This window comes from Mizuhopecten yessoensis, unplaced genomic scaffold, assembly GCF_002113885.1.
Source record: "Mizuhopecten yessoensis strain PY_sf001 unplaced genomic scaffold, ASM211388v2 scaffold1961, whole genome shotgun sequence".
NCBI classification, from domain to species: domain Eukaryota; kingdom Metazoa; phylum Mollusca; class Bivalvia; order Pectinida; family Pectinidae; genus Mizuhopecten; species Mizuhopecten yessoensis.
In genome coordinates this window covers 1,479,834-1,493,514 of record NW_018404308.1, presented here as the reverse complement: position 1 = coordinate 1,493,514, position 13,681 = coordinate 1,479,834, and the positions used below count along the sequence as shown (strand labels likewise).

The 13,681-nt window shown below is 36.1% G+C and overlaps 1 protein-coding gene across 1 annotated transcript in view; it reads left to right on the top strand.

The window, feature by feature from the left end:
• Positions 1–351: 351 nt before the first annotated feature.
• Positions 352–13,681, top strand: part of LOC110443822 — a 76,730-nt gene continuing 63,400 nt past the window's right edge. The window contains exon 1 of the mRNA XM_021488248.1: positions 352–686. The gene's annotated coding sequence lies outside the window, so the exon portion shown is untranslated. The remainder of the gene's footprint in view (positions 687–13,681) is intronic.

Below are 13,681 nucleotides of genomic sequence, written 5' to 3'. Positions count from 1 at the left end.
CCCATTGTAGCACGTTAATTCACACATTCATACCTACTTTAATTATGCATTGTACGTTGATCGCCACTGCCGGTCTGCCCATTCATATACAATGGTTGTGATATAAGGGAGGCCTTTTCTTGTTATAACTGACTCGGTAAATGATGGCGGAAATTAAAAGCTAATACCCTTAACACGGAGATCGGCACAGAGGTAATGATTGTAATAAGCGGATCAATGCAGACTTTTATCGAAGCTGTGTTTCTGCTGAATGCAAATAATGAAACGCACTCGAACGAAAGTATTATTAAAAGCTTTGTGGGGCCCGAACAGTGTGTTGTCCGCCAGCTTCATCAGAACGCGCGCATGTGCAGTGAAGGGTGAAAGGCACGGTATTATGATAATAGTTGATATAAATGTTAGCCTGACAATATTTCACTCATTATAGCTGATTGAATTACGACATAAACAGGATATATTAGAGCGGAACGTAGATCAATACAGAAGAAAACATCAGTGGAACCTTCCTGTATCGAGGCCTGCAGATAGTTTAAACAACGAGCTAGAGCTAGACCCAGTGGTGGAACACAGCATTCGCTCGGACCGGAAGCTGCTAGGAAAGTGAACCATCTATGGTGTAATGGACTAAATAAGCTCACATTAAATGAATGCAGCCTCACATCGGAAAGTAGCCTGACAAACATCAGGTAAGTGACGTGTGTACCTTTTTTACCTCCTAGAACGTCATTCTTTGTTGGAGTTGTCCGGATTAATCCATTACACACTCGATACTACAGTGTCGTCTGCTCTTTAGCAGTAGGTCGTGTTGGTTTGTGAAAACTTTCAACGTTCTTTGTTAAAGCAAGACAAATATTGTCGGCTTGCTATAAAGATATTTTGGTTTCTTATCCTGGAAAACGGAACAAATCTATTCACCTAAGGATGCTCATTTTGTAAGGAAACGGGGTGTCGCTTTTCTATCCGTTCAAATGAACCCAATTTCTCTCCATGCAGGAAAAAGTCGATATCTTCACAAAAACAAAAAGGCAGCACAAAGCCTGTGCAAACGGGTCAGTGCGTCGCTGTAGCTGCGTACTGTAGACTGCTTTATTGAGTGAAAACACCAGCTTTATTTACAAAATATTGGATCAAAACAAATCAAACCATTACTCGATGTGGACCGATTTTACTTGATTAATTGACACTATACATGAAATTAAGCCCGAAATTGAACGAACTATTATACTATTATGGACCATCCTTTATACAAACTAACCCTACAGAGTTGTCATCTGTAATAAATGTATCGAAGCCTATTGTTATTATCTGTATGTGGTATTATACGTTTGACATTTGGCATTTCTCATCAATATCAGTTATTGCCAAACTATCCATTTAGTTAATTAATAATGCTTTATTTGATTAATACCAACGAAAGGAATGGGTTTAACATTAATCCGAAGCAAATCTTACAGCAATTATTCTAATTGAAAGCGTAAAAAGTGTCCTTCGCATTCTGTAACGGAACTGTTTAATTTTGAAACTAAACTATTCCTTTAACAATACAATTTGTGGAGATTGACATTGTATTATTTCTAATTGACTTTAGAATGATAAATACAAAATGATGAGTGTGCTGTTGACCATTGGTCGATATATTTGTTATGAGGAATATCTTCGAACTTTGGATATCTGCATTCGTGCATACATCGTAAGAAACTGTTATACGCATAGGGAATCCAAGGAGAGGGCTCGTATAGGCATTACGCCTGTTGCCTAATTCCTTTTAATTTTTATACAATATTCAAAAATCTTTGTGAAATGAACTGAATCGGTTGATTTAAGCAATACTTAATTCATTAATCTGTCCTCATGCTCTCTTCTTGAGGTAGGATTCTCCACATTTTAAAGTACAAACGAACCTTAGTTCGTTCTTTAATGACTATTAGAATATATATTGTTTGCTGTTTCCTCCAATTATCCTTTCAAACCTATGGATGAACCGACAGTCTATTATGTATCTGTCCTCCCGATGTTGTCTAAGCATCACTAAGTAGTGATACTATATCTGTCCTCCCGATGTTGTCTAAGCATCACTAAGTAGTGATGATGTATCTGTCCTCCCAATGTTGTCTAAGCATCCCTAAGTAGTGATTATGTATCTGTCCTCCCGATTTTGTCTAAGCATCACTAAGTAGTGATTATATATCTGTCCTCCCGATGTCGTCTAAGCATCACTAAGTAGTGATTATGTATATGTCCTCCCGATGTTGTCTAAGCATCACTAAGTAGTTATTATGTATCTGTCCTCCCGATGTTGTCTAAGCATCACTAAGTAGTGATTAAGTGCATCGCATGTCCAGCTCGATCGATTTGTAAATGGTAAATGTCCTATTGGAGTGGACAATGCTAAATAACGACGTGGGACAGCCCAAGTAAATGTTAGGCCTCAGTTACATTTAATATCATGTTGAATCGCATGAATGTCATTATTTAATGTCAATAAGGTTATGTGAGTCGAGTACGCGTGACCAACACGTGTAGGGACCGATATGTCTTTGTACGGTGGCCTTGGTGTGATCGCGTGCGTCTGTTGAGCAGTCATGTTGTATCAACCTCTATGTGTTCTATCGAAGCACCAAAGCAGTTGTATACAGGGCATTATTTCACGACTCAAACGGAACAGATCTCGGTGAAATGGAAACCCATGAGCGTGAACGGAAGGCAACTGTAGGCTATAACTTCTAGAGCCGGAGATCGGGCTATCGGTTCCGGTTGATTGTAGTGCCGCAGACTGTACATCACATAGACAATTGGAAGCCGCCGTTTACAGGGAAGCTGCGTTCTACCACAATTACACACTGTCTGCTAGCAGTATATGCTTTACTGGAGAAGCCAGAAGACTTGAGATCCAGTTAATATCAAATTTGTGGGGTTTAGAGAAACATTGGCTGCGATACGTTCATTTATACGGCGTACAAATTCAATTTGTACTCCACGGCATGTATATATTGTATTTCTAGTGTGGCATGTTATTGCAAACACACATCTGCGTGGTAGGACATCCGCAGATCGTGCGCGCGAGGTCTAAAAATCTTATCCCGTCCTGCGAGTCATGTCACGACCTTCACTTCTGTTGCAGTAGTCTTATTATGACCCTCAAGGCAGACTTTAAACCAGTAGGTGACACGCAGACGACTGTAAACCAACTTATGACTCACAGATCTTAAACCAGTGTCAACGTAAATATTGGGTATACACACCTTTTCGTGGTTTTGAATACACACTAGTAACATCAGTTCAGTTTAATTAGGCAAGTAATTTATATAGGTGTGATAATGTATGTGTCTTACATTGTACGACTTATTACGCAGAAAAAATGGTGATTTCTCCAGAAAGGCTTAAGTTTACCATACTTTTGGAGAACAACAAGGACACCATTTGTATCTGACTAGACGAACTCACATGAGATTTGCTGAACGAGGCTGTTCAAACTAAACTTTGTTTAGTTATTCGGGGAGAAGCCAATACCATGGTTACCGAAGACAGTTGATCGAGTCATGGAGACCCGGCTGGGTTAGGCAGCGTCGGTGACAACCCGCACATTGTTCCAGCCAGCATAGGACAGTTTCGTTTCGTTATAATTATCTCTTCAGTAATTTGTAAAACTCAACTTGGAGAGGCGCCGAGAGGGTAAAAGAGACCACCACTGCCCAAGCCTTTACAACAACGTGTGGCACACATTTGTCCTGTTATGACACTAATTGGTTGTAACTACTGTGACTAATTTCGAGTATTAGATAAAATCTTTAAATCTGTTGCCATTATTCATCATTTTCGCTTATGTTACATTGAAAGGAATGCTTTTCAAAGATTGCTTCGTGGTAATTTTGGAAAATTTCATCCTGGTCAGATGACACTGTGGCTTCTGTTTTATTGCTAACAAAGCCATTGATACCAGTCCACTTGTCAAACCTAGAAAATAACAGCGAACGGTTGGGAGAGGGTAAACCGTAGGTTGCAATACAATTTAAATTTGATTTTTTTTTGGATGGAATATTTGTTCTCATACGTCCTTACCTTCATGACTAACAGTGTAACTCTTTACATTCTCAGGTTACGACCGTCCCTCCACAATAAACTGTCATGATAAATTCAAGTTTCTTTTTACGATTTTTTTATTCGTTCCGTCATCCGGAATATTGATTTCCATTCCTAACAGATTACCATGGAAACTTTACAGATGCTTTCTCGGGTCATCAAGCTACGAATGTTCTCGCTTGATCCTAGAATTTGTCAGGTGACCCTCTTAAGTGTTTTTTTTTATTTATTTATTTTAACGCCGTCTTATGTAGCATTAAAAAAATCCATCGATCCGTAAATTTTCCGAGGGACAGACACCTATGGTGATGGTATATAGTGGCATTCGTTCTGGTACTTCATATGTAACCACGAGGGTTAGCGAGCGTCTACATCACCTCAGCATCCGTCTCTAGGGACCTCCATCCTCAACGTCAATTCCTAAGCTGTGTGTACTATTATAGATAATACTAACGAGAGACACATACTTTTGTAGTTCTGATGACACTCGTAACCAAGTCCTATCTTTGAAAGAAAATTGTATTGTTCTTTCAAAAGTGCAGAAACAAATGGATAATGTTATAATTTAGTTTATATGATCCAGCAATGGAAATGGGTTCGAGTTACAGAAATATTGCAAAGTTAATAGCTCCGTGTTCATAAATTTATTGTAGAGATAAGTGTATTATAGATGGATAGTTATTCTTTTATTATTGATGACACATATAAATTTCAACGGATTTCTTGTTTTTATAGTTTTGTCACGGAAATATCTTGCACTCTTGTATGTGATAGATTATTCTTTGAGTTGTTCTGATACCTTAAGGAGATTATTAATACATACTCTTGTGTGTGTACTAAACGTATTCATGTTGTTAGTGTCATCTCCAGGAGCTGTCGTCAATAGATACTTAATCTCAAAACAGTGATGTCACCTATTATACAGATATCCACCAAAAAGAAATAGACAGTTTACGACAGTATATTTTATTATTTTAGGTCTTTACAGGTGCGCGTTACAAGTTCAAAATCCTAATACTAGGATGATTACGATGTTAAAATAACATTTCGGGGTACTTCTGGGCCTGTTGAAAAGAATATCTTCAGACTGTTAAAACAGAAGGTAGCTAAGTGATTTAATTATAGGTGTTTTAGTGTCGGTATTTACCTGACTATGGTGGTTAGATTACTCCATTTAGTGACGTACCCGACTAGGATAATCACGTTACACTGTTTAGTGACGTAATTCACTATGGTAACTACACTACGTTATGAAGGCCTAGCGGTGACTATGATGTCCCAGGGACATCACTTAATGGATGTCGACAATACAAGTCTAAGATGACTCGTTTGTTTACTGTAATTATTTGTGTATCACCGTACAGAGTTGACAGATTAAATTCCCTTTGGGACACATACTAGGGATGTTACACAATATCATACTATCGTTATGTCTCGCTCTAAAACAAATCACTTCACTGTATCCCAAATATCTCGTTCTGTCGGTGCATTGTCATGTTTGAAAAGAAAATAAAAAGAGAAAAAAATGGAACTCGGTAACCTTTGGTGAAACTACAAGAGGAATTCTTTCAGGAAAACCTATAGAAGATTTTTCTGTAAATGATGGTAGGATTGTTTTAATGTGGGACTAACTAATCTTTGGTGCGAACCAATTAAAGAGAAATAAAGGAACCTTTGATAAGACTGCCGGTGGATCTCTTAAGGAAACCCCAAGTAAACTTTAGTTTGACTGTCGGTCGAACACTTCAAGGAAGAATTAGTAAACTATAGTGTAGCTGATAGTGAAACTCTTCAACTCTTTCAGGAAGAATTCAGTAAAGTTATGGAGCCTTGTACCTCTGTATGAGAGGACATTTGGTATTGAGAACATTGTTGAATGTTATCCTTCTGTTCATTTGATTGTTACCTGTAAGTGGAACCTTTTCGTGTGAAAAAAGAAATTCTCGAAAATACTCACTTAAAAGAGCGAATTGTTTCTCATTTATACAGTTTCATTTGATGAATTTGAGGTAATCCGATGGCCTTAATAAATCATAAAAGAAAGGGTATATTATTGTCTATAACACTAATTACTCTATTTCAATCTCTAGCTTTAAATCTAAACTTAAAAAGTATTCACTCTAACAATCTTTGATTTTTTTTATTAATTGTAGCCCAATAAATACCAATGTTATATGATGTCAATTTATAAACAATGCAAGTGATTTCAATTATGATAAATTTATAGATTAATTATTATTTGATTGTTCCTGTAATTGTAGCGGAAAAAAGAGAGGACAGAAAAACACCACAATACACATATTTCTATAACCCCTTTATATCGTTTTTTAGACATCATACGTCTCCGTGTACAATTCATTAGGATTTCAATCATACTATTTTCTTTTAATCTGAACGATTTTCTGTTTTAAATAATATTTTAGTTTTCTCCGTTACTTTGTACTGGTCATAATGAGTAACTGTTGGTGTGAATCTCTCCGACGTTGTAAGTATGAATGAGACTACACGAGTTACAGAGTACAGATATAGTTTTCCTATTCATTTCGCTACAGCCTTTAAGGTACTCCTACATGTGAATTATAAGTGGTACCAGGTATTTAATGGTAACGGTATAGGCTTAGCCTGATGTCTAATCCTTTGTTAATACATGTATTGTTTTCGTACCTCTGTAATGTCTATTATACTTCTGTATTACCAATAGAAAATTCCGAAATTGAAATCGCTTAATTCATCCATAAATCATGACTTAAAACATGGTTCTTTATTCACATGCGTGATTATCATTCTCGAGATTCAGGAACAAACAACATTAATTCGAGGTAAATCACAATTAGTCTGCCATACCTAAGATAAATATGCATCAGTTTTCCCTACTTGAAGCAATTCTGTATCAAGTGGTTTACAGATAATGGTACATCAGCCCTACGACTCTGATGTACGGGGACACACTCACAACGTCACGGGCTCTCGTACTGTAAGGCGCACTGATTGTCAAAATTATTTACATATTTATAATTTGGCTCGACAATGACGGCAGTAGTCCTCGTATATTATTCAAATCAGTTTCCCGATGGCAATTGTATATTTATTACCAAATGAAATTTGGGTTGAAGTCGATTCTAAGTTGCGACATCAGAATTACAGTTAACGTAATATGCACAGATTTAAAACAACAGCAGATAGGGAATATCCAATTATATTGACAGACGTGTCACGTGCACTGAAACACAAGAAACGTAACGTTACGTAATCCATTTTTTGAGTTTGATGCTGTAATTACAACACTTGACGTTAACCGGAAGTACAAACATACCTATCGGACCAGACGATGGTTACTAGGAAAACCTGGCTCCCAATATGGTGTAGTGACCCGATCAGATGTTTATTTCACGTGATTTCTGGAAAATTCTTTGTAATGAAGTTTAGAAGCACCATGTAAATGTCGCGTACGGGCCCGGGTTTGTTGATTGTGCCGTGATCATTGTGAAAAGTCCGGGTCTAATTTGTGAGTACGTGCATCAATTTAGCATGGTTCTCATTACTTCCGGTAGAGCCAGATAAAAATATCCTTCCCCGTTACATCCTTTCAATGGAGTTTGCTTACCGAACCGTCCTATCCTTCTATAAGTGGACATTGTTAATCGAACCATTTTATCTTTTAATGGAGAGTTTACCGAACCGTGCTAACCGTTTTATGGTAAGCAGTCCGTCAAAGCTCGGCAACTCTTGTTTAACCAAAAACATGGCAGCTATTGGCATTTAAACATTCACGGTGAAAACATTAGAATGTGATATTAGAGAGCGGAAGCTAACTGTGAGCTCACATTGAAATTGTATTGCATTAGATGTTTTGTCTTTGAACTAGAGCGGTAGAAAACACTCTTTATAAATCGAAAAAACAGGGCTGTATTTTTAATCAAACACATCGATTTTCTATGGGACTTTCGAGCTGATAACAATACAATGCGGTACGGTAATCTCGCTTTAAGTTGAAATTACGCAACCAATTTCGCTACACGAGTTCGTTAAAATAAACAGAAAACTATTTATGCAGCAAAATTGAATCAATTGATGAATACCACCATCTCGAACGAATATGATTTATTTTAGTTTGTAACGTGTTTCATATGGGTTCTTAGTTTGATATTTTACAGATTGACAGATCTTATTTTGAGTTTGGGTGCTAAAAACATGGTTTACACACAACGTGAAGCGGGAGAAGACATTTGTTGTCATTGATACCAGCTTTTAGCTTGACGTGTTTTCAATTGATAAATGGATCAGATTTGCAATTAATGCAGAATAAAGATTACAACACACTGTCCACTTAATGTGATCCAACCTGAGGCGTTTGTCAGAACTGTGACGTAAGCGTAAAGATTTTGTTTTGAAATCACATTTATCGAATTTTTGAAATATGAAAAAAACAAATTCTCCTATTCCTATTATAACTGTGCCAAACCAGTTTTATAACGAGGGTTTAACAAATTCAATTCACGCGACATTTATTTTATTAAAGAAATAAATTAGTGTGGAATATTTGTACGAATAACATTGAATGATACAGAAGTCGGTATCGTTGGTACCCTCTACTTCCCATGTTTTGCAAGAAAACGTTCAAAACTGGAAATATTCGGGAACATTTTGTCGTTTGTCAGGACGTTCTACAGCAGGATCTTGTCAGCAAGACAGTGAATATCTAACAGTTAACAAGTAAATACACAATCTGGTTTAGTTCAGAGCGTACTGTTAACTAGTAAATAAACATTCTGGTTTAGTTCAGAGCGTACTATTAGCTAGTAAATAACCAATCTGGTTTAGTTCAGAGCGTACTGTTTACTAGTAAATAAACAATCTGGTTTAGTTCAGAGCTAACTGTTTACTAGTAAATAAACAATCTGGTTTAGTTCAGAGCGTACTGTTAACTAGTAAATAAACAATCTGGTTTAGTGCAGAGCTAACTGTTAACTAGTAAATAAACAATCTGGTTTAGTTCAGAGCGTACTGTTTACTAGTAAATAAACAATCTGGTTTAGTTCAGGTTTAACTGTTAACTAGTAAATAAACAATCTGGTTTAGTTCAGGTCTAACTGTTAAATAGTAAATAAACAATTTTGTTTAGTGCAGAGCTAACTGTTAACTAGTAAATAAACAATCTGGTTTTGTTCAGGTCTAACTGTTAACTAGTAAATAAACAATCTGGTTTAGTGCAGAGCTAACTGTTAACTAGTAAATAAACACTCTGGTTTTGTTCAGGTCTAACTGTTAACTAGTAAATAAACAACCTGGTTTAGTTCAGAGCGTACTGTTAATTAACTAGTTAACAGTTAGACCTGAACTAAACCAGATTGTTTATTTACTAGTACTAACGATTTACATGTAAATCGTTAGTACTAGTAAATAAACAATCTGGTTTAGTTCAGGTCTAACTGTTAACTAGTTAATAAACATTCTGGTTTAGTTCAGAGCGTACTGTTAATTAGTAAATAAACAATCTGGTTTAGTTCAGAGCGTACTGTTAACTAGTAAATAAACAATCTGGTTTAGTTCAGAGCTAACTGTTAACTAGTAAATAAACAATCTGGTTTAGTTCAGGTCTAACTGTTAACTAGTAAATAAACAATCTGGTTTAGTTCAGAGCTAGCTGTTAACTAGTAAATAAACAATCTGGCTTAGTTCAGTAATAAATTGTTTTACAGCCATCAAGAGTTTACAGAGAAATTTGACATTCATACAAATTTTCTTACTTATCAAGGTGTTATTAATTCCATAAAGAAATCCATTTCACAAGAGGATGTTTCTAATTTGAATGTAGACTATCCATATATCCAAATTGATTTGGATTTTTTTCTTAAACTCAAAAAAGGAACTAAAGACTTTTACCATGTTCTATGCCAAAATAATACAATACCTACCAGTAGAAAGAAGTGGGAGGAAATATTTGAATTTAACACAGAGATATGGTAGAAAATCTATACCATTCCCTTCAAAATTAGTAAAAACACAGAACTACAGTGGTTTCAATTTAGAATCAATCAACACATTTTAACTACTAATTCATATCTTTATAAAATAGGTCTTGTTAATAGTCCATATTGTTTTCATTGTAAAACTGACACAGAAACTATAGTTCATGCATTATGGGAATGTAAAGAAGTACAAGTGTTTTTAACAGATTTTGAATCATTGCTAGATGTGTTATTAATTCCATTTGCTTTTAATAAAGAATCTTTTATCTTTGGTTTCTATGATAGAAAAAACAATGTTGATAATTTAGTACTTCTATCATTAAACTATATATTTATAAGGCTAGATGTCTGCAAACTGGTCTATCAGTTTTAGCTTTGAAAAACTTATTTAAAGATATTTACAATACTCAAAAATACATTGTTGTAGGTAATTTTGAAAATTATCTCACTAATTTTAAAAGGGAATGGAAAAAATGGGAAAGATTACTGCAGGCCATACATGTATAACTGAAATGCAAATTAATTATAATAATATAGTACCAATGTAATTCCTGTTAAAAGTAGTCTATGTACAAAAATTTACACAAAATTGAACAATAAGCATTTGTCAAATCCTTCGACACCACTCCATCCTTCCTTTTCTTTCTTGTCCCTCTCTCTCTTTATTACTCTTCTCTTCTTCTAAAACAATACAATGGTACATAACACCTAATATCCTGGTTTCAGCATGTGAAAATAGTCAAACTGTTTGTTTTTTCTTTTTTTGTATTTGTTTGCTTCTCAACTACAATGCATATACTATTATTCTATGTATCTTGTTTCAAACTTATAAAGAAAATAATTGTTTTTCTGCATTGGTAAGATGTAGCCCGAATACCCCGAACGTTTCAGAAATACTGGAAGTTCCCTAATATTGTCTACAATGACAACTTTTCTGATACAGACTTGATATTCTCCTTCTGTACATCTCAAGTACATGATCAACAGCAACAAAACGTCTTAGTGTTCCTTTCAAACAATGAGTTTTAATGATTACTTTTAGATAGCGTTTCTTATCAAAGGTTTTGTATAGAGTTTGATGTGCTGGAATCCCATCATTAGATCATCGCTGTGATCCATCCATTCAACCAGACCCACCACAAACATGTCAGCCCTAATCAAACTGGCACATAATCCAAGCCTTAGCTTCGTTTATCTATAGAACGCTTTCAACGACAAATTAAAAGGAAGGCATTTTCAAACAAAAGAAATCCATGCACTTGAAGTTTACCTAACGGGACCGATGGGTATGATTTGGTTCCCAAAGGAGACAAATCCTGAAACTGTTGGAAATAAATGGAGGTCCTTGATTAAGGTGCTTCTGTTTGATCTGTGTTCGCGGCGAGATTGATTCGTTTTCTTGTCGAAGCCCTGTACTCGTTCTCCTTATTCAGTTGCATGCTAGAAGAATATTTCGCGAACAGAATCAATATTGTAGCTACAATTCTTTTGTTTTTTAGGGGTTTTAACTTTTTGTCGTAGTCTGCAATATCTCACTGTTCAGAAGTCATCTAAATTTCAATTAATTCTTATGCTATGCGACCCAATTGTATAGGATGTCATCGCTGTAACGCGAGATGTGAGGCACTCGGAAGGGAAACATTTCTTCATTTTTCTATCTATCAAATAGATATAACAGTTTGGAAGAATGACAAATGTCATGTTCAGAATACAATATGTCGAACAACAGGGAGAATTCAATCTGAACCCTTTCTTTAATGTAAGACAAAACGTCTTATAAAATACCACAATGTCAACCCACAAGTACAATATAAAACAAAAATAAAAAAGGATGAGCATAGAGATTGTCAGCTAAATATAAGGTAAGCTATCTTGAATGTGTAGAAAATCAGAGGTAACAGAGGTGAAACCGGCTTCCTGTCCCACAGGCGGCGCAGTTAATGGTACTTCCTGTCAGACACGTGACATGACTATGAACGACTATTTTAAAGCAAAGTGAACATAAAATCTTAAATTCTTAGCAGGAAGGGTTAAAGTGGCATCTCTGGTTACTTGAACTGCCTCAAAAGATCGGATGGGTCGTGTTCGGCTGACTATATGCCGATGGAGTACTTGGTCGGCTCCCTCGTGTTTGTACTCGTGTGCGCGGTTGTCGTGGCGTTACGGTGGTTTTATGAGGTTCGTAACATGACAAGAATTCGATGCCCGCGGCTTTGCTGTCTCTACTTTCTCTCATTTCCTCTCCGTGCGAGGAATGCTGAGATTTATTTCTGTAATCAAAACACATTTTGATGCAGTTTGCTAGTGGGTAGTCGGGATCGCCGTTCTGTGTGTTAGTTTCGAATGGCTAGGTTGCTAAAATATTCCAGTCAAAATTTCCATATAACTGTATTTCCTGTATTCCGACGGCTTCATTTAAATTTACTTTTCGAATCTGCCGAAATTTATGTAAATTTGAACACTGCATGTTGAATTCTTAAGTGACGATCTAAAGCAGCACACAAAGAATTAGCTATTTTTTTCAGAATAAATACATGACGATTTCTGACACAACCCTCCAATGTAGTTTCGTTTCAGGTACTACACATCCCCGGGACATGATTGGTGGTCTACACATTGATATATAGCCATGTAATCTATTCAGAGTGACAAGCAAACTAAACAAGTATGACGGTTTACTTCCAAATTTGTCCAGATGTGATTTATAATGATATTGAATTGTTTTCCAATTTCTCTAAAGACCAGATTTGTATGCAGGGAACGCTTACTGCGTAATATAAGTGATTACTTTGAGGATATTTTGTTACCTTTTCACACCGAAAAACTCCACAATATTAAGTGGTTTTATGGTTTACAGAACGTAATCATGTAAATCGTGTTCGTTCTAAAAAAGAAATGATTTTTGTAAACTGTTCAACAACAACACTTTGTATAACGTACCAGCAACAGTGTATACAGCAAAATAGCTGAAGGTGTGTGTGCATTGGGAAAGATTTTCCTTATTTTTTGTCCAGATTGCGTGGTCGTATGGGATGCAATTTGGTAGTTTTCTACTGTGTCCTATTACCAGTGACATTGTGTTGACGTACAAGGTTACTTACAGACCGAGAGTTTCATGTTCCATAACTGACATCGAGTACATTGATTTGCTGCACATCAACACATCAGGGAAGTTTTGACCCTCAAGAAAAGCACTAGAGCAGCACCTGTCGCAAATGAACTCCGCCCACACATGACCTTAACTGTCCTTAAGACTTAAAACACAAACAAGCAGCAGCGATCTTATTCAATCAAGAGCTTTATTTCCTTGGTACGATTTACCGGGAAAATGATGCTCATCAGATCAAATCGTTTGTGTGTCGTAAAAGTTCTGTTTAACTCAGACGAAATCAGTGTGCATCCCGGCATTAGTATGGGGATCTTTGAAGAAATTTTATTCTGGTTGGATGAAAAACTAAACGCAAATATTCCCATATGATCACTGACCATTGGTAGAGTTACTGACCATTACTCTACTCACTGATCATTACACTACTCACTGATCATTACTCTACTCACTGATAATTACACTACTCACTGACAATTACTCTACTCACTGACCATTACTCTACTCACTGGTCATTACTCTACTC